Genomic DNA, 23,781 nt, shown 5'->3' on the forward strand with positions numbered 1-23,781 from the left:
TGTTATAATGTTAATTGAAGTTTATCAGGTGAGATGACCAATAGATGATAAGAAATATACTCTTACTGATTATTAGAGTTGAAAAGTACTTTGCTAAGCGAAAATTAAATGAGGTTAGGCTGCAACTTGAAACGTTTACATAAAAGGTTCAGTTGGTGATGCATGAAAGAAAAATAATTTTCTTCTACAAATCTATTGGAGAATTCTGATTGTAAGAATGAAAATATTCAAAGAGTGAAACTGTTGGAAAAGTGAAGGTTTTGTGCAGCTGGGTGTTGCAGCCCCTTTAGAGGAAAATGTAAACTTGGTTTAATGAGGTTAAAAACAGAAACTGGGATGATCCAGACACATTTATTGTTTCTTTAATCCCCACAATAGTTTGAGTTTGTGCTCAAATGTCTTAAAAAGCTGTTTTGAGTGATAAGTTAGGCTTTTAATGTGTTAAACTTGCATTAGATAAGACAATGTACCACTGAACACAGGAGGGATTATTGCTGAAAATGGGTCTCTGAACACCTCTGTAGATATTCTATTAAAAATCATTCATGATTTGTGATCAGTGTTAATATTAAGCATTTATATGATTATTTAAGCTTTTGATTAATTGCTGTGATTCAATCTGAAACCAAATTTGAGTCTAATCTAATAATAATAATAAAATGTATTATTATTATTATTATTATTATTATTATTATTATTCAGAAAACAAGACATTTCTAATTCACCTCAGACCTTTGAGCTGTGCTCTACATTGTAATGATAGTGTATGGTTATTGATTAGAGCAGATGATATGAGACCATCAGGAGAGACTGTTAAAAAGTTATGAGCTGTCTTGATGCAGAGAAAGTGGAGTTTGTCATCCTTGAATGATGGGATTCAAGATTTGAATGATGCTCTGCCTCTGTGCTCAAGTTCAGACATAGGCTTTAAGCAACCATGAGCCACTGATACGCGTGATAGATTAATCAGCATGTATCAAGTGGGCTTGTTAAACAGCTCTGATAGGAGAAAGTCAATGAGCACGCAATAAAGTGGACTTGTTAGGGCCAGTTTACCACCAGCCTTGCTAAAGTTGAACTTCATTTGTATTTAAAGACAGACTTTAAAGAAAATTCTTATTTGAAACTGGTGATAAAATCCAGGTCAGATACAGTTACATACAAACATACAGTACACACTGCTGCTCAAAGGTTGGAGGTCAGTTAGAAAAGTCCTGATTTTAATAAAAAATTGGCTTTAATGTAACATCACATGAAGGTTATCAGTAATGTTTTCACAGCTTTAATCAAATCATTCATCATCCATAAGTTGTGATGGAAAAATGTCTGCAAGCGTGCAGGAGCCCATTTTTAGAGACAATCACTCCTGTGTTATAATGTTAATTGAAGTTTATCAGGTGAGATGACCAATAGATGATAAGAAATATACTCTTACTGATTATTAGAGTTGAAAAGTACTTTGCTAAGCAAAATTAAATGAGGTTAGGCTGCAACTTGAAACGTTTACATAAAAGGTTCAGTTGGTGATGCATGAAAGAAAAATAATTTTCTTCTACAAATCTATTGGAGAATTCTGATTGTAAGAAGTGAAAACTATTCAAAGAGTGAAACTGTTGGAAAAGTGAAGGTTTTGTGCAGCTGGGTGTTGCAGCCCCTTTAGAGGAAAATGTAAATTTGGTTTATGAGGTTAAAACAGAAACTGGGATGATCCAGACACATTTATTGTTTCTTTAATCCCCACAATAGTTTGAGTTTGTGCTCAAATGTCTTAAAAAGCTGTTTTGAGTGATAAGTTAGGCTTTTAATGTGTTAAACTATGGGGCATTAGATAAGACAATGTACCACTGAACACAGGAGGGATTATGCTGAAAATGGTCTCTGAACACCTCTGTAGATATTCTATTAAAAATCATTCATGATTTGTGATCAGTGTTAATATTAAGCATTTATATGATTATTTAAGCTTTTGATTAATTGCTGTGATTCAATCTGAAACCAAATTTGAGTCTAATCTAATAATAATAATAAAATGTATTATTATTATTATTATTATTATTATTATTCAGAAAACAAGACATTTCTAATTCACCTCAGACCTTTGAGCTGTGCTCTACATTGTAATGATAGTGTATGGTTATTGATTAGAGCAGATGATATGAGACCATCAGGAGAGACTGTTAAAAAGTTATGAGCTGTCTTGATGCAGAGAAAGTGGAGTTTGTCATCCTTGAATGATGGGATTCAAGGAATGATGGGATTCAAGATTTGAATGATGCTCTGCCTCTGTGCTCAAGTTCAGACATAGGCTTTAAGCAACCATGAGCCACTGATACGCGTGATAGATTAATCAGCATGTATCAAGTGGGCTTGTTAAACAGCTCTGATAGGAGAAAGTCAATGAGCACGCAATAAAGTGGACTTGTTAGGGCCAGTTTACCACCAGCCTTGCTGAAGTTGAACTTCATTTGTATTTAAAGACAGACTTTAAAGAAAATTCTTATTTAAAGTGGCTGGTGATAAAATCCAGGTCAGATACAGTTACATACAAACATACAGTACACACTGCTGCTCAAAGGTTGGAGGTCAGTTAGAAAAGTCCTGATTTTAATAAAAAATTGGCTTTAATGTAACATCACATGAAGGTTATCAGTAATGTTTTCACAGCTTTAATCAAATCATTCATCATCCATAAGTTGTGATGGAAAAATGTCTGCAAGCGTGCAGGAGCCCATTTTTAGAGACAATCACTCCTGTGTTATAATGTTAATTGAAGTTTATCAGGTGAGATGACCAATAGATGATAAGAAATATACTCTTACTAATTATTAGAGTTGAAAAGTACTTTGCTAAGCAAAATTAAATGAGGTTAGGCTGCAACTTGAAACGTTTACATAAAAGGTTCAGTTGGTGATGCATGAAAGAAAAATAATTTTCTTCTACAAATCTATTGGAGAATTCTGATTGTAAGAATGAAAATATTCAAAGAGTGAAACTGTTGGAAAAGTGAAGGTTTTGTGCAGCTGGGTGTTGCAGCCCCTTTAGAGGAAAATGTAAACTTGGTTTAATGAGGTTAAAAACAGAAACTGGGATGATCCAGACACATTTATTGTTTCTTTAATCCCCACAATAGTTTGAGTTTGTGCTCAAATGTCTTAAAAAGCTGTTTTGAGTGATAAGTTAGGCTTTTAATGTGTTAAACTGATTAGATAAGACAATGTACCACTGAACACAGGAGGGATTATGCTGAAAATGGTCTCTGAACACCTCTGTAGATATTCTATTAAAAATCATTCATGATTTGTGATCAGTGTTAATATTAAGCATTTATATGATTATTTAAGCTTTTGATTAATTGCTGTGATTCAATCTGAAACCAAATTTGAGTCTAATCTAATAATAATAATAAAATGTATTATTATTATTATTATTATTATTATTATTATTATTCAGAAAACAAGACATTTCTAATTCACCTCAGACCTTTGAGCTGTGCTCTACATTGTAATGATAGTGTATGGTTATTGATTAGAGCAGATGATATGAGACCATCAGGAGAGACTGTTAAAAAGTTATGAGCTGTCTTGATGCAGAGAAAGTGGAGTTTGTCATCCTTGAATGATGGGATTCAAGATTTGAATGATGCTCTGCCTCTGTGCTCAAGTTCAGACATAGGCTTTAAGCAACCATGAGCCACTGATACGCGTGATAGATTAATCAGCATGTATCAAGTGGGCTTGTTAAACAGCTCTGATAGGAGAAAGTCAATGAGCACGCAATAAAGTGGACTTGTTAGGGCCAGTTTACCACCAGCCTTGCTGAAGTTGAACTTCATTTGTATTTAAAGACAGACTTTAAAGAAAATTCTTATTTGAAACTGGTGATAAAATCCAGGTCAGATACAGTTACATACAAACATACAGTACACACTGCTGCTCAAAGGTTGGAGGTCAGTTAGAAAAGTCCTGATTTTAATAAAAAATTGGCTTTAATGTAACATCACATGAAGGTTATCAGTAATGTTTTCACAGCTTTAATCAAATCATTCATCATCCATAAGTTGTGATGGAAAAATGTCTGCAAGCGTGCAGGAGCCCATTTTTAGAGACAATCACTCCTGTGTTATAATGTTAATTGAAGTTTATCAGGTAGATGACCAATAGATGATAAGAAATATACTCTTACTAATTATTAGAGTTGAAAAGTACTTTGCTAAGGAAAATTAAATGAGGTTAGGCTGCAACTTGAAACGTTTACATAAAAGGTTCAGTTGGTGATGCATGAAAGAAAAATAATTTTCTTCTACAAATCTATTGGAGAATTCTGATTGTAAGAATGAAAATATTCAAGAGTGAAACTGTTGGAAAAGTGAAGGTTTTGTGCAGCTGGGTGTTGCAGCCCCTTTAGAGGAAAATGTAAACTTGGTTTAATGAGGTTAAAACAGAAACTGGGATGATCCAGACACATTTATTGTTTCTTTAATCCCCACAATAGTTTGAGTTTGTGCTCAAATGTCTTAAAAAGCTGTTTTGAGTGATAAGTTAGGCTTTTAATGTGTTAAACTGATTAGATAAGACAATGTACCACTGAACACAGGAGGGATTATGCTGAAAATAGGTCTCTGAACACCTCTGTAGATATTCTATTAAAAATCATTCATGATTTGTGATCAGTGTTAATATTAAGCATTTATATGATTATTTAAGCTTTTGATTAATTGCTGTGATTCAATCTGAAACCAAATTTGAGTCTAATCTAATAATAATAATAAAATGTATTATTATTATTATTATTATTATTATTATTATTATTATTATTCAGAAAACAAGACATTTCTAATTCACCTCAGACCTTTGAGCTGTGCTCTACATTGTAATGATAGTGTATGGTTATTGATTAGAGCAGATGATATGAGACCATCAGGAGAGACTGTTAAAAAGTTATGAGCTGTCTTGATGCAGAGAAAGTGGAGTTTGTCATCCTTGAATGATGGGATTCAAGGTTTGAATGATGCTCTGCCTCTGTGCTCAAGTTCAGACATAGGCTTTAAGCAACCATGAGCCACTGATACGCGTGATAGATTAATCAGCATGTATCAAGTGGGCTTGTTAAACAGCTCTGATAGGAGAAAGTCAATGAGCACGCAATAAAGTGGACTTGTTAGGGCCAGTTTACCACCAGCCTTGCTAAAGTTGAACTTCATTTGTATTTAAAGACAAACTTTAAAGAAAATTCTTATTTAAACTGGTGATAAAATCCAGGTCAGATACAGTTACATACAAACATACAGTACACACTGCTGCTCAAAGGTTGGAGGTCAGTTGAAAAGTCCTGATTTTAATAAAAAATTGGCTTTAATGTAACATCACATGAAGGTTATCAGTAATGTTTTCACAGCTTTAATCAAATCATTCATCATCCATAAGTTGTGATGGAAAAATGTCTGCAAGCGTGCAGGAGCCCATTTTTAGAGACAATCACTCCTGTGTTATAATGTTAATTGAAGTTTATCAGGTGAGATGACCAATAGATGATAAGAAATATACTCTTACTAATTATTAGAGTTGAAAAGTACTTTGCTAAGGAAAATTAAATGAGGTTTGGCTGCAACTTGAAACGTTTACATAAAAGTTCAGTTGGTGATGCATGAAAGAAAAATAATTTTCTTCTACAAATCTATTGGAGAATTCTGATTGTAAGAAGTGAAAACTATTCAAAGAGTGAAACTGTTGGAAAAGTGAAGGTTTTGTGCAGCTGGGTGTTGCAGCCCCTTTAGAGGAAAATGTAAACTTGGTTTAATGAGGTTAAAACAGAAACTGGGATGATCCAGACACATTTATTGTTTCTTTAATCCCCACAATAGTTTGAGTTTGTGCTCAAATGTCTTAAAAAGCTGTTTTGAGTGATAAGTTAGGCTTTTAATGTGTTAAACGTGATTAGATAAGACAATGTACCACTGAACACAGGAGGGATTTTGCTGAAAATGGTCTCTGAACACCTCTGTAGATATTCTATTAAAAATCATTCATGATTTGTGATCAGTGTTAATATTAAGCATTTATATGATTATTTAAGCTTTTGATTAATTGCTGTGATTCAATCTGAAACCAAATTTGAGTCTAATCTAATAATAATAATAAAATGTATTATTATTATTATTATTATTATTATTATTATTGTTCAGAAAACAAGACATTTCTAATTCACCTCAGACCTTTGAGCTGTGCTCTACATTGTAATGATAGTGTATGGTTATTGATTAGAGCAGATGATATGAGACCATCAGGAGAGACTGTTAAAAAGTTATGAGCTGTCTTGATGCAGAGAAAGTGGAGTTTGTCATCCTTGAATGATGGGATTCAAGGTTTGAATGATGCTCTGCCTCTGTGCTCAAGTTCAGACATAGGCTTTAAGCAACCATGAGCCACTGATACGCGTGATAGATTAATCAGCATGTATCAAGTGGGCTTGTTAAACAGCTCTGATAGGAGAAAGTCAATGAGCACGCAATAAAGTGGACTTGTTAGGGCCAGTTTACCACCAGCCTTGCTAAAGTTGAACTTCATTTGTATTTAAAGACAGACTTTAAAGAAAATTCTTATTTGAAACTGGTGATAAAATCCAGGTCAGATACAGTTACATACAAACATACAGTACACACTGCTGCTCAAAGGTTGGAGGTCAGTTAGAAAAGTCTCTGATTTTAATAAAAAATTGGCTTTAATGTAACATCACATGAAGGTTATCAGTAATGTTTTCACAGCTTTAATCAAATCATTCATCATCCATAAGTTGTGATGGAAAAATGTCTGCAAGCGTGCAGGAGCCCATTTTTAGAGACAATCACTCCTGTGTTATAATGTTAATTGAAGTTTATCAGGTGAGATGACCAATAGATGATAAGAAATATACTCTTACTAATTATTAGAGTTGAAAAGTACTTTGCTAAGGAAAATTAAATGAGGTTAGGCTGCAACTTGAAACGTTTACATAAAAGGCTCAGTTGGTGATGCATGAAAGAAAAATAATTTTCTTCTACAAATCTATTGGAGAATTCTGATTGTAAGAATGAAAACTATTCAAAGAGTGAAACTGTTGGAAAAGTGAAGGTTTTGTGCAGCTGGGTGTTGCAGCCCCTTTAGAGGAAAATGTAAACTTGGTTTAATGAGGTTAAAACCAGAAACTGGGATGATCCAGACACATTTATTGTTTCTTTAATCCCCACAATAGTTTGAGTTTGTGCTCAAATGTCTTAAAAAGCTGTTTTGAGTGATAAGTTAGGCTTTTAATGTGTTAAACGTGATTAGATAAGACAATGTACCACTGAACACAGGAGGGATTATGGCTGAAAATAGGTCTCTGAACACCTCTGTAGATATTCTATTAAAAATCATTCATGATTTGTGATCAGTGTTAATATTAAGCATTTATATGATTATTTAAGCTTTTGATTAATTGCTGTGATTCAATCTGAAACCAAATTTGAGTCTAATCTAATAATAATAATAAAATGTATTATTATTATTATTATTATTATTATTATTATTATTGTTCAGAAAACAAGACATTTCTAATTCACCTCAGACCTTTGAGCTGTGCTCTACATTGTAATGATAGTGTATGGTTATTGATTAGAGCAGATGATATGAGACCATCAGGAGAGACTGTTAAAAAGTTATGAGCTGTCTTGATGCAGAGAAAGTGGAGTTTGTCATCCTTGAATGATGGGATTCAAGGTTTGAATGATGCTCTGCCTCTGTGCTCAAGTTCAGACATAGGCTTTAAGCAACCATGAGCCACTGATACGCGTGATAGATTAATCAGCATGTATCAAGTGGGCTTGTTAAACAGCTCTGATAGGAGAAAGTCAATGAGCACGCAATAAAGTGGACTTGTTAGGGCCAGTTTACCACCAGCCTTGCTAAAGTTGAACTTCATTTGTATTTAAAGACAAACTTTAAAGAAAATTCTTATTTAAAACTGGTGATAAAATCCAGGTCAGATACAGTTACATACAAACATACAGTACACACTGCTGCTCAAAGGTTGGAGGTCAGTTAGAAAAGTCCCTGATTTTAATAAAAAATTGGCTTTAATGTAACATCACATGAAGGTTATCAGTAATGTTTTCACAGCTTTAATCAAATCATTCATCATCCATAAGTTGTGATGGAAAAATGTCTGCAAGCGTGCAGGAGCCCATTTTTAGAGACAATCACTCCTGTGTTATAATGTTAATTGAAGTTTATCAGGTGAGATGACCAATAGATGATAAGAAATATACTCTTACTAATTATTAGAGTTGAAAAGTACTTTGCTAAGGAAAATTAAATGAGGTTGGCTGCAACTTGAAACGTTTACATAAAAGGCTCAGTTGGTGATGCATGAAAGAAAAATAATTTTCTTCTACAAATCTATTGGAGAATTCTGATTGTAAGAAGTGAAAACTATTCAAAGAGTGAAACTGTTGGAAAAGTGAAGGTTTTGTGCAGCTGGGTGTTGCAGCCCCTTTAGAGGAAAATGTAAACTTGGTTTAATGAGGTTAAAACCAGAAACTGGGATGATCCAGACACATTTATTGTTTCTTTAATCCCCACAATAGTTTGAGTTTGTGCTCAAATGTCTTAAAAAGCTGTTTTGAGTGATAAGTTAGGCTTTTAATGTGTTAAACGTGATTAGATAAGACAATGTACCACTGAACACAGGAGGGATTTTGCTGAAAATAGGTCTCTGAACACCTCTGTAGATATTCTATTAAAAATCATTCATGATTTGTGATCAGTGTTAATATTAAGCATTTATATGATTATTTAAGCTTTTGATTAATTGCTGTGATTCAATCTGAAACCAAATTTGAGTCTAATCTAATAATAATAATAAAATGTATTATTATTATTATTATTATTATTATTATTCAGAAAACAAGACATTTCTAATTCACCTCAGACCTTTGAGCTGTGCTCTACATTGTAATGATAGTGTATGGTTATTGATTAGAGCAGATGATATGAGACCATCAGGAGAGACTGTTAAAAAGTTATGAGCTGTCTTGATGCAGAGAAAGTGGAGTTTGTCATCCTTGAATGATGGGATTCAAGGTTTGAATGATGCTCTGCCTCTGTGCTCAAGTTCAGACATAGGCTTTAAGCAACCATGAGCCACTGATACGCGTGATAGATTAATCAGCATGTATCAAGTGGGCTTGTTAAACAGCTCTGATAGGAGAAAGTCAATGAGCACGCAATAAAGTGGACTTGTTAGGGCCAGTTTACCACCAGCCTTGCTAAAGTTGAACTTCATTTGTATTTAAAGACAGACTTTAAAGAAAATTCTTATTTGAAACTGGTGATAAAATCCAGGTCAGATACAGTTACATACAAACATACAGTACACACTGCTGCTCAAAGGTTGGAGGTCAGTTAGAATAGTCTCTGATTTTAATAAAAAATTGGCTTTAATGTAACATCACATGAAGGTTATCAGTAATGTTTTCACAGCTTTAATCAAATCATTCATCATCCATAAGTTGTGATGGAAAAATGTCTGCAAGCGTGCAGGAGCCCATTTTTAGAGACAATCACTCCTGTGTTATAATGTTACTTGAAGTTTATCAGGTGAGATGACCAATAGATGATAAGAAATATACTCTTACTAATTATTAGAGTTGAAAAGTACTTTGCTAAGCGAAATTAAATGAGGTTAGGCTGCAATTTGAAACGTTTACATAAAAGGTTCAGTTGGTGATGTATTTAAATTTCACACATTATCAATGTGTGTTCACCATTTTTTTTGGTTTTATTCTGAGTTTAGTGTTTATTTGTGAGCGTTGTTTTTATTTGCACAGTTTTACTCTGTTTGTATCACATGTTTTTAGTCTTTTATTTTTACATTGTTTTAATCCACTGTGGATTGGCTGGGCATGGGACAAATGAGCTGATAGTGATCACCTGCTGAGGCATGTGTGTGTCCAGTGGTGTCCTTTCAGCTGTTTAAAGGCCTTATTAAAAGGAAGCAAGGTGAGCACTGGAAGGAGAGAGGCCCTAGATTGGAAGAGGAACGCATGAAGGCCAGGTGGAAAAGAGGGAGCCGCTGTGTGATCGTGGGGGTGTGACGCCTCATCTGGAGACCCGTCAGCGTGATGTGGTCACCCAGTCCCGACAGCAGGAACGGCGACAGTAGGAGACAACGTGTGTGATTGACATCAGGGCAGATGTATTCCACTGCCTGCATTTGTGAGTAGTATCTCACTGTTGTTCACTGGGTGCAGCCGTGTTGGGAGAGGGTCGCCATGGCTATAAGCCAGGGCAGCTTCCGGGATGATGGTTCTGGCTCCTATTTGTTTTAACTTACAGGTGATGGCGTGAGGGGAGCCACGGTGGTATCGAGCGACGGACTCCAATGCAGAATGCAAACTGGGCTGGGATGTGATGGGCCCAGTGGACGGACGAGACTGGGACAGGAGGCTCCTCGTCTGCCTGGCACGAGGCTGGCGTGGAGCCCGCTCAGCAAGAGGAATTTCTGTCCAGCTCAAGAACACACAAGGAATATTCATCCTGGGTTGTGGGACTGGGTGGGATTTCTGTGCATGAAGAGAATTGTATTTTTACCAGTTTTAGAATAATCTTATCTAGTCTCGGAGGGAATTTTAGCATATTGAGAAAAATGTTGTTGTGAATTGGCTTGATTTAAATCAAATTGAACTGCATTCAATTAAAGCCAAATATAACTTATAATCAAATCTATTCAAATGTAAAGTCATCTCACTCAATTTGGACAACTAGCACTAAAAAATACACTGACATCCTCTGTTTCCCAATTAGCAGATCAGAGGTTGCTGTTTTATTTGTCACTCAATACTTGAATAGTTTTATCCTGTTTATGAATAAACATTTAAAAATGACATTGCTTCATTGTATGATTAATTCTTTGTCTGTGTCAGTCCTTTAAATGTTGTTCCTCCATAATTATTCTAGAGTCTTTACAGTGCTCAGCGACTGCTGTGATTTGGTGCTACATACATAAACTTGAAGTGAATGAATCCACCTGTTCACAGGAGATCACAGGAAGATGACACCAAACATCAGAAGATGTTATCGTGCGCCACAGTAAGGGTGGTTTCTTGGGATTAAAAGCACATAATAAACTACAGCAGAAGCTCACATAAAGCAGGAAATAAGCAGGCAGCACTTCATTGCTAATGCACGTTTTGCACTTTTATTGTTGTCTCATTCACTAACAGTTCAATGGTGCAAGATTACCATACACACAATTAGGATATCTGCATGACACATCTATGCTGTACAGCGAATGGATTATAATTATTACAAATACAGTAAACATATTTACATTTTAGTTCAAGCTCCATACAACATAGATATTTACAAAGTATGAAAATGAAACCGGTCTGACAAGTAATGTACAGCGTTAATGACGTTTTTTTTCTCCTTTTCTTTTGGTGAACAAATCTGAAAGGGGGCGGGGTTAACTGATATTAATTGTCAGAGGGGGAAAATATCATGGCTAGTTTTGTTTGAAAGGCATCAGCGGAAAAACAAACACACACAGAAAAATTCAAACCCTCTCTTAGTTCACACTAGAACAGGCCGCCACACCATCATTTGGTTTAATATGAGTGGAACAACTAAACCGCAAATAGGCAAATAAAGACTTTATTTGACCAGTTAGTTGAACCTTTTATTAATATGTGCAAAGAGCTGCAAACTAATATATATACACTGCAAACAATAAATACACAATCCAAAATAAAAACACCTCTGCAAATGAAGTGGAAACGTTTGCTCTGGCGGCGCTTCGCATCAACATGTATATGAGGTACATTGCACTTTTGAGATTTGATCTGTGCATAGGTGCATCTTTGATGTGCAGCTCAGAGATCCACAATCCAGCACGTTTCTGTTTCTCTGACCGTCAGGCTGGCTGACCCCAGGTCACGTCAGAGCTTTGTTTTTTATCTATATGTAACAGACAGTCGGTTCCTCTCCTTCCACGCATTTCATACGACACAGCAGGCAGACTGCTGGTTGGTTGACCAGAGTATTTTAATGTCTGTCATTAACACATCTCGAGAGGCGTAGGCGCCAAAAAGTGAATCCGGAGCCAAATGTAGCAGCTGCAGCACAGCACACAGAGCAAATATTTTCATGGGGTAGTATCAGAAATAAGACCTTTGAATATGTAGTCCCTTTAACTTCTTTCCTTCTATTAAACCCTTTGAGAAACAGCTATCCAGTGTACTCCTGATATGAGCTCTTATCATTTGTTCCTGATGTTCAAATACAATCCTGGACTCAACATATGTGGCTGTGTCTCTGTCCTTGCTATAGATATGTGTTAATGTGCAAAATAAGGTTAAAAAAATTAAGAAATAAATGTGAGTTAGAGCAAGCTAGAGGAGCAGAGAGGAATGTGTTAAATGAGGGTTAACTACCACAACAGACCGCATGTACAAATCAAGTTCTCCCTCTAGTTCGTTTTCATCCTCCTAGTCCTCCTCCTCATCTCCTTGTAACCCTGTTTTTACTCCTTGGGATGAAAAAGCAAAAAGGGGCCCGAATCTACTCCTGCAGGAACAATCTGTCTTTTTTGTTTTTTTAAACTGCTGAGATATGAAGCGATCCTCGCCTGTTTGTCTCTAGTTAGTCTGCAGTTTTTATGTTAACAAGAATGCATGAGTATTTTACTGACTCACTAACTGACACTGGCACTATCTGTCACGGTTGGACGGTCCTTCCCGGACGACCTGCTTGTTTATTTGTGATGTGTGTGTGCGCCTCCCTCTCTTTCTCTCTCCCTCCCTATTCTGCGGGTCTGGCTGCCTAGGAGCGGCGTCTCCAAGAGAGTGAGAAAGGCCGACCTCTGACCCGGAAGTATAATCTTCAGCTCCAGCTGCCGCTAATCTTTCCTCACTAAACGGAGGTATTTAACGGTGTGTCCAGACGGCAGTCGACGCTGGATTGTACTCGGAGCTCGGTAGCTAAGTGTGCTCGTGATCTTGTAACCCGCGTAGCAAGGCAAGCCTTCTCATTCGCTGTTGTGTTTGCTCGTCTCTCAGGTGGAGAAGTACGGGACGGAGGAGTGGAGAAAAAGGATTCACTGGTGTTTTCGGGAGGAGGAACTCACACGGAAGGAGCACACACAGACCTCACGGGAAAACTCACCTTCATCACTTTTGGGAATTGAGAAAAAGGACATTGTTGGATATCCCACTGTTTAAAGACTATATTTCAAGCACTGTAAATAAACGCACTGTCTGCTTCAACCCAGAGCTCCGCGCTTGAGTCCATACCTTCCATTAGCCCTGACACTATCGGGGGTTTAGAGGCGCCGTATGTACACAGATTGAGGAGATCTAAGTATGCCGTGGATGACAGTGGAAATCGGGCGTGGCCCTCCTGTCAAAGTTCATTCCCACTTTGAGTTTTTGTTTCAAAGACGGTTCAGCCTGATGCAAATCTCACTGCGAGAAGAAAAATACCCTATAAATCTATTAGCAGCTATAGTTTAGGCAGCAGAGCATAAACTAACACGTCACTTGGAGAGATCTGTAGATTTTTCCTTCATGGTTTCAAATGTAAGCTGGCTGATTTGGATAATTTTTGATTGTATAGGAATTTCTTTTATTTATGTATTAATCACATTATTTTATTGTATAATGCCTTGGTGCCACTGGATTTTAACATGTCTGACACCCATACTGTAAGACACATGGTGGGGGTGTAGTAAGGAAGTTGGGGGAAGCAGACCACTCCACAAGGGAGTGTGAACCTTAAGGTGTGAAACAGCTGTGTACTGCCTTTTGTTCCTGGAGAAGGTATTTAACTGAGAGCCATGTTAGGCTCAGTGAGACTCTGCTGACCCTGCCCCGTGGTCATGTAGGCTCTCCACAAGCTTGGTTTTCTGTTCTTTGTGTGTTTGGATTATAAAATGTTAGCTACCGCTCACCGCTCGTCTGCAGGCTTTATTTAAATGGAAAACTTCCACAACATGTTTTTTGTTTTAAACTGAGCAAACCTGGTCTTCTCCCGAGGACTGCTGCAGGTATCATGCAAGCATGTTATGTTAATAAAAAACCAACAACAAAAAAAACCAACCCAAAATAGAATGAAACTCATTTCAGGAGACAAATAACACTGATAGCGACATTTTTTTGTACAGATGATTGGCAAACGGAAAGTTTCTAGAGAGTCGTGCACACACAAGTAGACTACTACAACATGTTACTAGTTTGGGGAGTTTGGGAATGACAACGAAGCGGAAAAAAATTAGACCCAAACATTGTCATCGAAACGAAAACACAAAAAGCTGAGGGGAGGGAATAGAGAGGAGGAAAGCTAAGTTGGCAGCGGGATTGCTGGAGGGAAGCGGGGAGGCAAAAGTTCTGTGGAACTTCAACATTTTAGTCGCATGAAAAGAGACTTAAGCCACAAGTCGACTTACAAGAAAAAACTGTCAAGAATCACAATGATTAATAAGTTTTAACACTTGGTATTTTCGGTATTTTCAAAGGCTTTTCAGAAAGATAGAAGCGGTGGTTTTCCCGCGTACCGCTCCGCCCGCTCAGTTCTTCGTCAGGCCGCTGCGCCACCTCGCCAGCTTAGATCTGCGGGGAGAGTTTTACGTTGTGAGGAGAAGGGAATGTTTTTGAAGGGTGCAGAAGCTGCACGTTTGACTGTGGTGTGAGGAGCGTGTGTGTGTGTTTCTCTATCCTGCCTCAAACCGTACCTTAAGCATGGCCTGCTGGTCTTCGCTGTATTCCACCTGTGCTGCGGAGAGGTTGAGGACGCCTCGCTCCACGGGGTCCTTGTCACCAAAGACCTACAACATCATCTTGCAGCAGATGGAGTCACTGTGCATCGTTCAACCATTCGGCGCACTTTACACAAGGAGATGCTGTATGCGAGAGTGATGCAGAGGAAGCCGTTTCTCCGCCCACAGCACAAACAGAGCTGCTTGAGGTATGCTAAAGCACATTTGGACAAGCCAGCTTCATTCTGGAATAAGGTGCTGTGGACTGATGAAACGAAAATTGAGTTATTTGGGCATAACAAGGGGCGTTATGCATGGAGGAAAAAGAACACAGCATTCCAAGAAAAACACCTGCTACCTACAGTAAAATATGGTGGTGGTTCCATCATGCTGTGGGGCTGTGTGGCCAGTGGAGGGACTGGGAATCTTGTCAAAGTCGAGGGACACATGGATTCCACTCAGTATCAGCAGATTCTGGAGACCAATGTCCAGGAATCAGTGACAAAGCTGAAGCTGCGCCGGCCCAAAACACTGCTCAAAATCCACTAAGGCATTCATGCAGAGGAACAAGTACAACGTTCTGGAATGGTCATCTCAGTCCCCAGACCTGAAAATTATTGGAAATCTGTGGTGTGAGTTAAAGAGAGCTGTCCATGCTCGGAAGCCATCAAACCTGAATGAACTAGAGATGTTTTGTAAAGAGGAAAGGTCCAAAATACCTCCAACCACAATCCAGACTCTCATTGGAACCTACAGGAAGCGTTTAGAGGCTGTAATTTCTGCAAAAGGCGGATCTACTAAATATTGATTTCATTTCTTTTTTTATGGTGCCCAAATTTATGCACCATCGCCAAGATCTTTCCGTTTACACAGACCCTCAAGACCCTCTGTGAACACAGCAAAATGCCTTTGCATTATTTCTTTTAATCAAGTCTTATCTGATCATTTGAGGAAGAAAGAAAACACAAGTGTCCCCAGTCTGTTTATAGTAAAACCAGAAACGATAAATTAACAGTTCACTTTAATCATGCATTAACAATTCGTTGGCCGCTTAGAACAACATTTAAAAAACAAAAGCCCATAGCTCAGAGTATAAATCCCTTTGAGGCAATAATAATTTTAGGTTACTTTACAAAAGTAAAAAGAAAAAAAAATGGTACATTTTAAAATCCTTTGTTTATGGACAGAATTCTTCCTGTTGGACACGAGAAGCAGACTTTGAATAGTTTTCATTTTTTTCAATCAGAATTCTCCAATAGATTTGTAGAAGCAAATTATTTTTCTTTCATGCATCACCAACTGAGCCTTTTATGTAAACGTTTCAAGTTGCAGCCTAACCTCATTTAATTTTGCTTAGCAAAGTACTTTTCAACTCTAATAATTAGTAAGAGTATATTTCTTATCATCTATTGGTCATCTGACCTGATAAACTTCAATTAACATTATAACACAGGAGTGATTGTCTCTAAAAATGGGCTCCTGCACGCTTGCAGACATTTTTCCATCACAACTTATGGATGATGAATGATTTGAATAAAGCTGTGAAAACATTACTGATAACCTTCATGTGATGTTACATTAAAGCCAATTTTTTATTAAAATCAGGGACTTTTCTAACTGACCTCCAACCTTTGAGCAGCAGTGTGTACTGTATGTTTGTATGTAACTGTATCTGACCTGGATTTTATCACCAGTTTCAAATAAGAATTTTCTTTAAAGTCTGTCTTGAAACTGTGTCACCACCTTAGGCTTTCATTTGAATTTACTCAAAAATCTCTATACAGTTCTCCTTTACACTGTTTACAATAAAACGTAAAAAAGAATGAGTAATAAAAAGATCTGTAGACAGAGCAGTAGATTAAGTAGACGGATAGAAACAGCTGTTCAGCCATGTTCTAAGAAACCAACACAATTTAAAGGGTCAGGATTGTGGTTTTAAAAGTTGAATTTTCATGTATTTCATATGTTGCTTATTTTTATTTAGTTATTTTTATTTATTCTACTAGTCCTTTTCAGAAAGGAGCTGTAAAATATGACTTAAGATTTTTGTTATTTTTATGACATACAAAACAAATTGATGTATATAATACTATTAAACATAATATACACAATATGTCTGAAAAACATTATGCTGTATATTAAAGTTTGTATTTTCTCCTGAATGTTTGTTCATCTTTTAAGTTCATTTCAACAAATTTGTTTTTACATTTATTTTTATTAAGTTGGGGTTTTTTTTTAATTGGAGATTTATAATACATAATTCCACTCTTTAAGTGATTAGAAGAATATGAACGTTTAATATTCAGAGGTTTTCTGACTCTAAATTTTCTTTTGTCATTACTCATCTTTTTCTAATTTACATTTTATACATTTTCAGCCATTTTCCAACTTCTTCTGTGTGAATATCTGCACTTTTGTTTTCAGGTTAAAAATTCTGTATTTTCCAGCTCATTCAACATTTTTAGCTTAAATTCAGCAATTAATTCATTTCAGTGCATACATTCAGATTCAAGCATTCACACTGCAGTTTCTTCAGAAAATGCACTTTCTTTGTGATGTTGTCTGTGATGTTGTCTTTGTGATGATGAATACTTTATTACTCTATGACCTACAGTTGTTTGGAAATGTGAAGTTTGTTTTAACTTAAAGACTTTGTCTTCTAGGATACAGGCTCCGGGTGGAGCTGGGAGTTAAACAAGCTTAACATTTAACAGCTCACTAATGTTTATACACAGGGTTACAGGTTTGGAGTGGAGCTGCTCCAAGAGGGAAACCCTGGAGAAGAATGTGCAACATTCTTGTACATGTCTCATTGTGTGCAGTTGACACATGGCGAGAGCCGTGTGGCAAAAGAGGAGTGTCAATTACTAACTTGCAGGTGTCGTGAGGTGCCATGCGAAGGAGTGACTGAGGAGATCGTCCACAAGATGGAAGCTTGAAGGGAGCGTGCCAAGCTCCATCCGACGGCGCAGGAGGAAGTTCAGCGATGGAATTGTGGTTCTGTGAACAGCACAAATGCCAAGTGACTGGGACTAACAGCACTTTCCCCAAAAATGAAGCCAGTAGCTTACTATCCTAAAAGATTAGATCCAGTTGCTTCTGCTTTGCCTCTGCGTGTGAGGTCAGTATGCAGCGGCTCAAGCTGTACAATGTTCCAGGGGAAATAGTTTTATTTCACCCTTTGACACTGTTAGTTCCACACGAGGTAGATGTTTTACTGCTGCAGACTAAGATGACATTTCTATCACCTGCAAGACACTTGTCTTTAATGTCACTGCTCCTCTCACAACACACATAACCATAAAGCGGTGCACAACTCTAAATCCGTCAACCTTTTTGCCCTTTTGCATGTAAAGCTGCAGAGAAACAAAATGTGACAATATACACTGATAGCCAATATGCAATAAGCAGTATTATTGCCCAGTAGAATTGCCGTTTTAAATGTGCAGCACATACCCGAGGGAAAGATCCAGTCACATTAGGGAATGCCTTTGCAGATAAGATAAGAGGCAAAAGAGGCAGCTTTGGGAGCACACACTGCAAAAACTCTAAATCTTACCAAGTATATTTCTTTTATTTCTAGTCAAAATGATCTCATTACACTTAAAACGAGACACAATCAGCTTAAAACTAGAAAAAAAGTAGACTATTTTCACTTGTTCCATTGGCAGATTTGTTCACTTATTTCAAGCTAAAATATCTTGTATTAAGTGAAAAAAGCCTGAATTAAGTGTTTGACAAACACCAGGTGTGCAAGTGATGAAATTCAGCAAGCAGTAGACTGTGCATTTGATTCCTCATACCAAGCAGAAACTGCTCAAAATGGGATTCAAACCTACACCTCTAGAGGAGACTGCAACCTGAACACAGCACCTTAGACCACTCAGCCACAGAGGTGGGACCAAGTCATTGTTTTGCAAGTCTCAAGTAAGTCCCAAGTCTTTATCCTCAAGTCGCAAGTCAAGACAGACAACTTTCAAGTCAAGTCCCAAGTCCGAAACTTTGAATTTCAAGTCCTTTCAAGTCTTTTTTTTAACCCTCTGGGGTCCCGGGTATAATTGGCCGTTCTTGACTACTTTTGATTTTACTTCTATATTTCACTTTTAAAATATGTTTTTCTTGCCTTGTTTGGTATCATTATTTACAGCACAACCTCAAATATCTGAAATTTGAGTTATTTTTTTCATTTTGGTATACTATATTAGCACAGTTGATCTAAATTCAGACAAAAAATTCAGAATCCGAGTAGAAAAAAGTTATATTTTTTTACATGTTTAACGAATCATTTTCATAACTTGAAATGCAAATAGAAATTGTACATTTCTAAAAATTATGCACAAGTTTTGCAAACAACAAAGTTATATGGTACTATTTACCTAAAAATGCAGCCAAGGCCTCAGGCGTTTTTTATATAACCATTTAAATCTATTTACAGAACAATCAGGTGTGCTGCATCAAATAAGAAGGCAAACAAATTATTTGTGCCAGTCCAAAAAATGTAGTTTGTGTTCAGTATAAGACAGAGGAGAACACCACAGGCCTAAACCCTGCAGGTCTGACAACTGGAGGTGCATCAGTCCAGTTTTCTATGTGGAGACAGCGTTTACACTGGAATCTGCCTTTGACAGCTTTTTTAGAGCAAATATGAAATTCAGCAGTCTAACCGACACACAATACAAAACAATAACTACACAACAAACTAACTATAGCCTCCAAACACGCTAAACGTCACTAATGTCTCACATATGAAAACTCTCTCTCTCTCTTTCTTTCGCTCGCCCGCTTTCTGTCGCGGGTGTCACTCCTAAAAACTTCCCCTTCTCCCTAAACAACCAAATGTCACATGTTGCCTTATCATTTTTTTGATTGGCTGACATGGTAAACTCTAACACCAATAGGGAAGGGGTGTTTTTTCTTTTTCTTTTTTCACTCGCAAGTGGAGAGCGTATGCTAGGCTGTCTGTAGAAAACGCCGTTTTTGTCTAGCATCCCTGTTGAGAATAACCTTTGCAAATAAACAACAGCTAATAATATAAGATCAAAGTATTTTATTTGATGTATTGACATAAATGACAGAAGAAAAAGGCCATGTATAGCAGGACTACTCAATTACACACTAAGGTGGGCCAGATTTTCTAACCAAAAAAAAATTTTTCCCTGGCTCAGACATGCAAAAGTTAAACACGACCATACACTAATTGCAAATTAAACACACTGATTTTGAATTGTGATGTGATGGTAAAATAAATATTTGTCAGTCTAAACTGGGTTAAATCTACGGGGTTAATGATGGGGAGGAGACGGAGAGAGACTGAGTACAGCTACAGAACCCACTTTCTGAAACGGACCCTGCTCACCATTCACCGACAATTCTGAGCTAACAAGTTGCATGTTATTCTTGGATGCGCTTGCAGGACCGGATTTAAAATAGCATGACAAACATATCATACCTGTTAAAGCCAAACAGTATCATCAACGTAGCCCGAAGAACATTTGCTAATAAGATGAAGTTAGCTAAGTCAGCTGTCTCATCATAGCAAAAAAAAAAAAAAAAAAAAAAAGCACCACCTACCGTTCTTTATGCAACTTCAAATGTCGGACAAAGTTGGAAGTTGTTCCCGTCTGTGATTCTCTTCTTGCATGTTTTGCATATTGCATTTCGTTTTTTGTTGACTACTTCGTAGTTTATGTACCCGAAAGAAATTACTCTTGGAAGCATTTTTGGCTCGAGCGTTTTTGTTCTTGTTTTTTTCAAATCTGGTTAATTTGATTGGCTGTGCTACAGCCCACGCTCACATACATACGGAGTGTGGTAAGAATGAATGAATGAATAAAGTGAATTAATGGTCCGCACTTTTTATATAATATGTATGTTAAATTTTAGATTTGGGTAAAATATCAAGTCTTTTCAAGTAAACAGGTTCAAGTCCAATTCAAGTCCCAAGTCACTGGTGTAAAAGTCCAAGTCAAGTCACAAGTCTTACAACCTTTTTTCAAGTCAAGTCTAAAGTCATAAAATTAATGACTCGAGTCTGACTCGAGTCCAAGTCATGTGACTCGAGTCCACACCTCTGCTCAGCCATCCTGAAACAGATCTAGCAGAACTGATTTTCTGATAAAACCAGAATCCACTTTAAAATCCTTCCCTTCACATAAAAAGTCTTGAATGAACCTTTGGTCTAACTGTTCTTCACACCTGACTGGTAACAAGATGGCGCCGGTGTGTGTGGTTGCTCATCTGTCACTCCCAAGTTTGTTTCTGTTTCTATTATTTCTGACCTGTGTCATTCACCAAACAAAGTCTCTGCTGAGGTATAATCGCCAGACATGATGATCACCTTTTATTGAAAAGGTCGGCACCACCAGGGCTCTTATCACAGCTCCTGACTCTGACCCCTCTGTCTCTGTCCCTTGCACTGCTGATTTTACTCAGTTTGAGCTTGTGATTCTCTCCATTTCAGAGGATGCGGGGTGTCATATTAACCCCGCAGGTTCCCCCCAGGATCCTTTCCCTCCACGATTTTTAAAAGAAAGTTCTCCTAGTATAGGGCAGTCTGTCCTTGACATTATTAACAGCAGTCTGTCCTCTGGTGTGGTTCCTGCAATTTTCAAACATGCAGTAGTGCAGCCACTGCTTAGGAAACCTGGCCTTGATCACACAGTTTTAGCTAATTATAGACTGATTTCCAAGCTGCATTTTCTTTCCAAGTGTTAGAGAAAATTGTTTTGTGTCAACTGAAATATTTTATAGATGTAATGGCATCCTTGAGGTTTTTCAATCGGGATTTAAAACCCTTTATAGCACAGAATCTGTATTCTTAAAGGTCTTTATTCTGGTAACCACGTTGTTCTGATCTTGCTTGATCTGACTGCACCCTTTGACACAGTAGACGACAAAATTCTAATATCTTGATTAAATGATCTTGTGGGTATTGGTGGCACTGCACTTAATTGGTTTAGTCTTATTTGGCAAACAGAACTTTCTCTGTCAGCTTCTCGGTTCCTGCTTCTCTGTCATGTGGCGTCCCACAGGGGTCAAGTTTAGGGCTCTTTTTACTGTATATATTGCCTTAGGGTTTCATCCTTAAAAGGCATGGGATCTCTTTTCATTGTTCCACTGATGACTGTCAAATTTATTTGCAGCTAAAGCAGAAGGATGGCATCTCCATAAAACCTCTCTTGACATGTCTAAATGACATTAAAGCTCGGTTGGCTTTAAACTTCTTAAATTCTAATGATAAGAAAACAGAGGTGTTGGCGTTTGGAACTAGTGGTCCTTGTGAGTCCTCCTCTGTTGATTTGAGACCCCTGGATGTTTATGTTAAACCTGGTATTACTGACCTTGGTTTTAAGTTGGACAGTGATTTTAAATTGGGCAGCCAAGTTAGAGCCTGTGGTGAAGTCCAGTTTTTATCATTTAAGGTGACTGACTAGAGTGAAATATTTTCTTTTTCTGCAGCACTTTGAAGGGTTTTACTTTTATTTCCTCAGTTAGTTATTATTACTCTCTTGCTCTCTAAACGAAACTGAAATACATGAACTCACAATAGAACGTAAGTGAAACTAAACTAAATTAAAAACAAATGAAGAAAATGAAAACGCAAAACTAGAGTAACTCTGCAGTTACCCCACCCACCTGTCGTAGAAGCTGACTAGTGTGAGTGGGCATCAAGAGGCAATGGAGGAGGCTGACTGTAGATGAGCAGCCTGAAGTTTAGAGTGTCGTGGAGAGTTAGCAAAACAAAAACACCGTCCCACTTTTAACCCCTGACTTTGACAGACGTCGTCTCTTTTGATGCGACAACCTCTGGTGATTAAATAAAGAAACAAGATTACCTTTCATCTGTTTCTGTTTAAGCTCAAATTGGTTTGATGTTTGGAGGTTTTCTCAGTGTTCATCAGTCACTCATCTGTGTGGCATGTATGTGGCACTGTGGCTTAGTTGGTTAAAGTGCCTGTCTAGTAAGTGTTAAACTAGAAAACAGGAGATCCTGGGTTCAACTCCCAGCAGTACCTAAAAGATTTAAGTTTTGTCTGTTCTCAGTCATCCAGGGCCTGTTAGTCTACGGAACTTGGAAAGATGAGTTCCTGGGTTCCTTTAGGGGACACATCCCACTGGTGTATAAATACCTGGGACTCTCTTTGCTTACCTCACTCCTAACTTGCGGCCCGTATATAGACCTGAAGAAATATAATGAAATTTGGCCGTTGAAGTTACTTTTGTTGTTAGGGGGGGATTTGTTTGTTGTTAAGTGCAATGTAAAAAATAAGTTCTTTAAAAAGCACAAAACGATTTAATATGAAGGCAATATGAGCAGAGAGCACAAACTTGTTGAGGGATTGGCTGTTAGTTCAGTGAGAGAGTTATTTGTAAAGAAAACACTTTTCACTAGCAGTCAAAACTAATGTGCACACTTATGTCTGCATTTTTGTTTTATTAAATATGAACAAAAGAACTGAAAGTATAGACCCACGTGATGTGGATCGGCGCGAGGACATCACATTAATGACTGGGTAACAGACGTCTCCAAAAACGTCAGAGCACTTTTGCAAATATGTGATGTCTTGATAAACCAAATAGATATTTGAAGTTTATACGGCTACTTTCTCGCCTGAAAATATATTAAAAGTTTATTTTGTGACGCAGAAACATAAATAAGAGTAACATTGTTGGAAACTGTTGCACTGAAATGTGAGATTTTAAAAAGGAGAATGTGGCTGTTTCCTGTGACTTGTTGGTTTTTGGGGATGATCCTCAGTTTGAGTTTCTTATGTTCAAATCCCAGATGAGCCCATTTGTTGTTTAAGACTTTGCCGCCTCCCTGTTCATTACTGTAATTTGTTACTATCAGGATGTCCTAAAAACTCCATGGAAAGCATTTAGCTTCAATCAATCAATCAATCAATCAATCAATCTTTATTTATAAAGCACTTTTCATACAAAAAAAAACTGTAGCACAAAGTGCTTTACATGGATAAAGCAGCCCACCCCACCCCCACCCTCCCACTCATTCCCCAC

At 37.3% G+C, this 23,781-nt stretch overlaps 3 long non-coding RNA genes and 1 other non-coding gene across 4 annotated transcripts; 3 read left to right on the forward strand and 1 right to left on the reverse strand.

Moving 5' to 3' along the window:
* The first annotated feature begins 9,619 nt into the window (after nt 1-9,619).
* LOC109203686 (uncharacterized) lies at nt 9,620-10,897 on the forward strand. Its single transcript, XR_002063446.2, has 2 exons — nt 9,620-10,229; nt 10,350-10,897. It is a non-coding gene; the product is annotated as an uncharacterized LOC109203686 (long non-coding RNA).
* A 298-nt stretch (nt 10,898-11,195) lies between these two features.
* Nucleotides 11,196-13,272, forward strand: LOC109203687 (uncharacterized). The gene is made up of 2 exons (XR_002063447.1): nt 11,196-12,987; nt 13,070-13,272. It is a non-coding gene; the product is annotated as an uncharacterized LOC109203687 (long non-coding RNA).
* Nucleotides 13,273-15,234: 1,962 nt separating this feature from the next.
* LOC112847852 (uncharacterized) lies at nt 15,235-20,387 on the reverse strand. The gene is made up of 3 exons (XR_003221668.1): nt 20,335-20,387; nt 17,636-17,763; nt 15,235-15,370 (listed from the first exon to the last, which is right to left on the reverse strand). It is a non-coding gene; the product is annotated as an uncharacterized LOC112847852 (long non-coding RNA).
* Nucleotides 20,388-22,689: 2,302 nt separating this feature from the next.
* Nucleotides 22,690-22,778, forward strand: trnat-agu (transfer RNA threonine (anticodon AGU)). The gene is given in 2 exon segments: nt 22,690-22,727; nt 22,743-22,778. It is a non-coding gene; the product is annotated as a tRNA-Thr (tRNA).
* Nucleotides 22,779-23,781: the final 1,003 nt, after the last annotated feature.

Source organism: Oreochromis niloticus, linkage group LG9 (assembly GCF_001858045.2).
Source record: "Oreochromis niloticus isolate F11D_XX linkage group LG9, O_niloticus_UMD_NMBU, whole genome shotgun sequence".
Lineage (NCBI taxonomy): Eukaryota > Metazoa > Chordata > Actinopteri > Cichliformes > Cichlidae > Oreochromis > Oreochromis niloticus.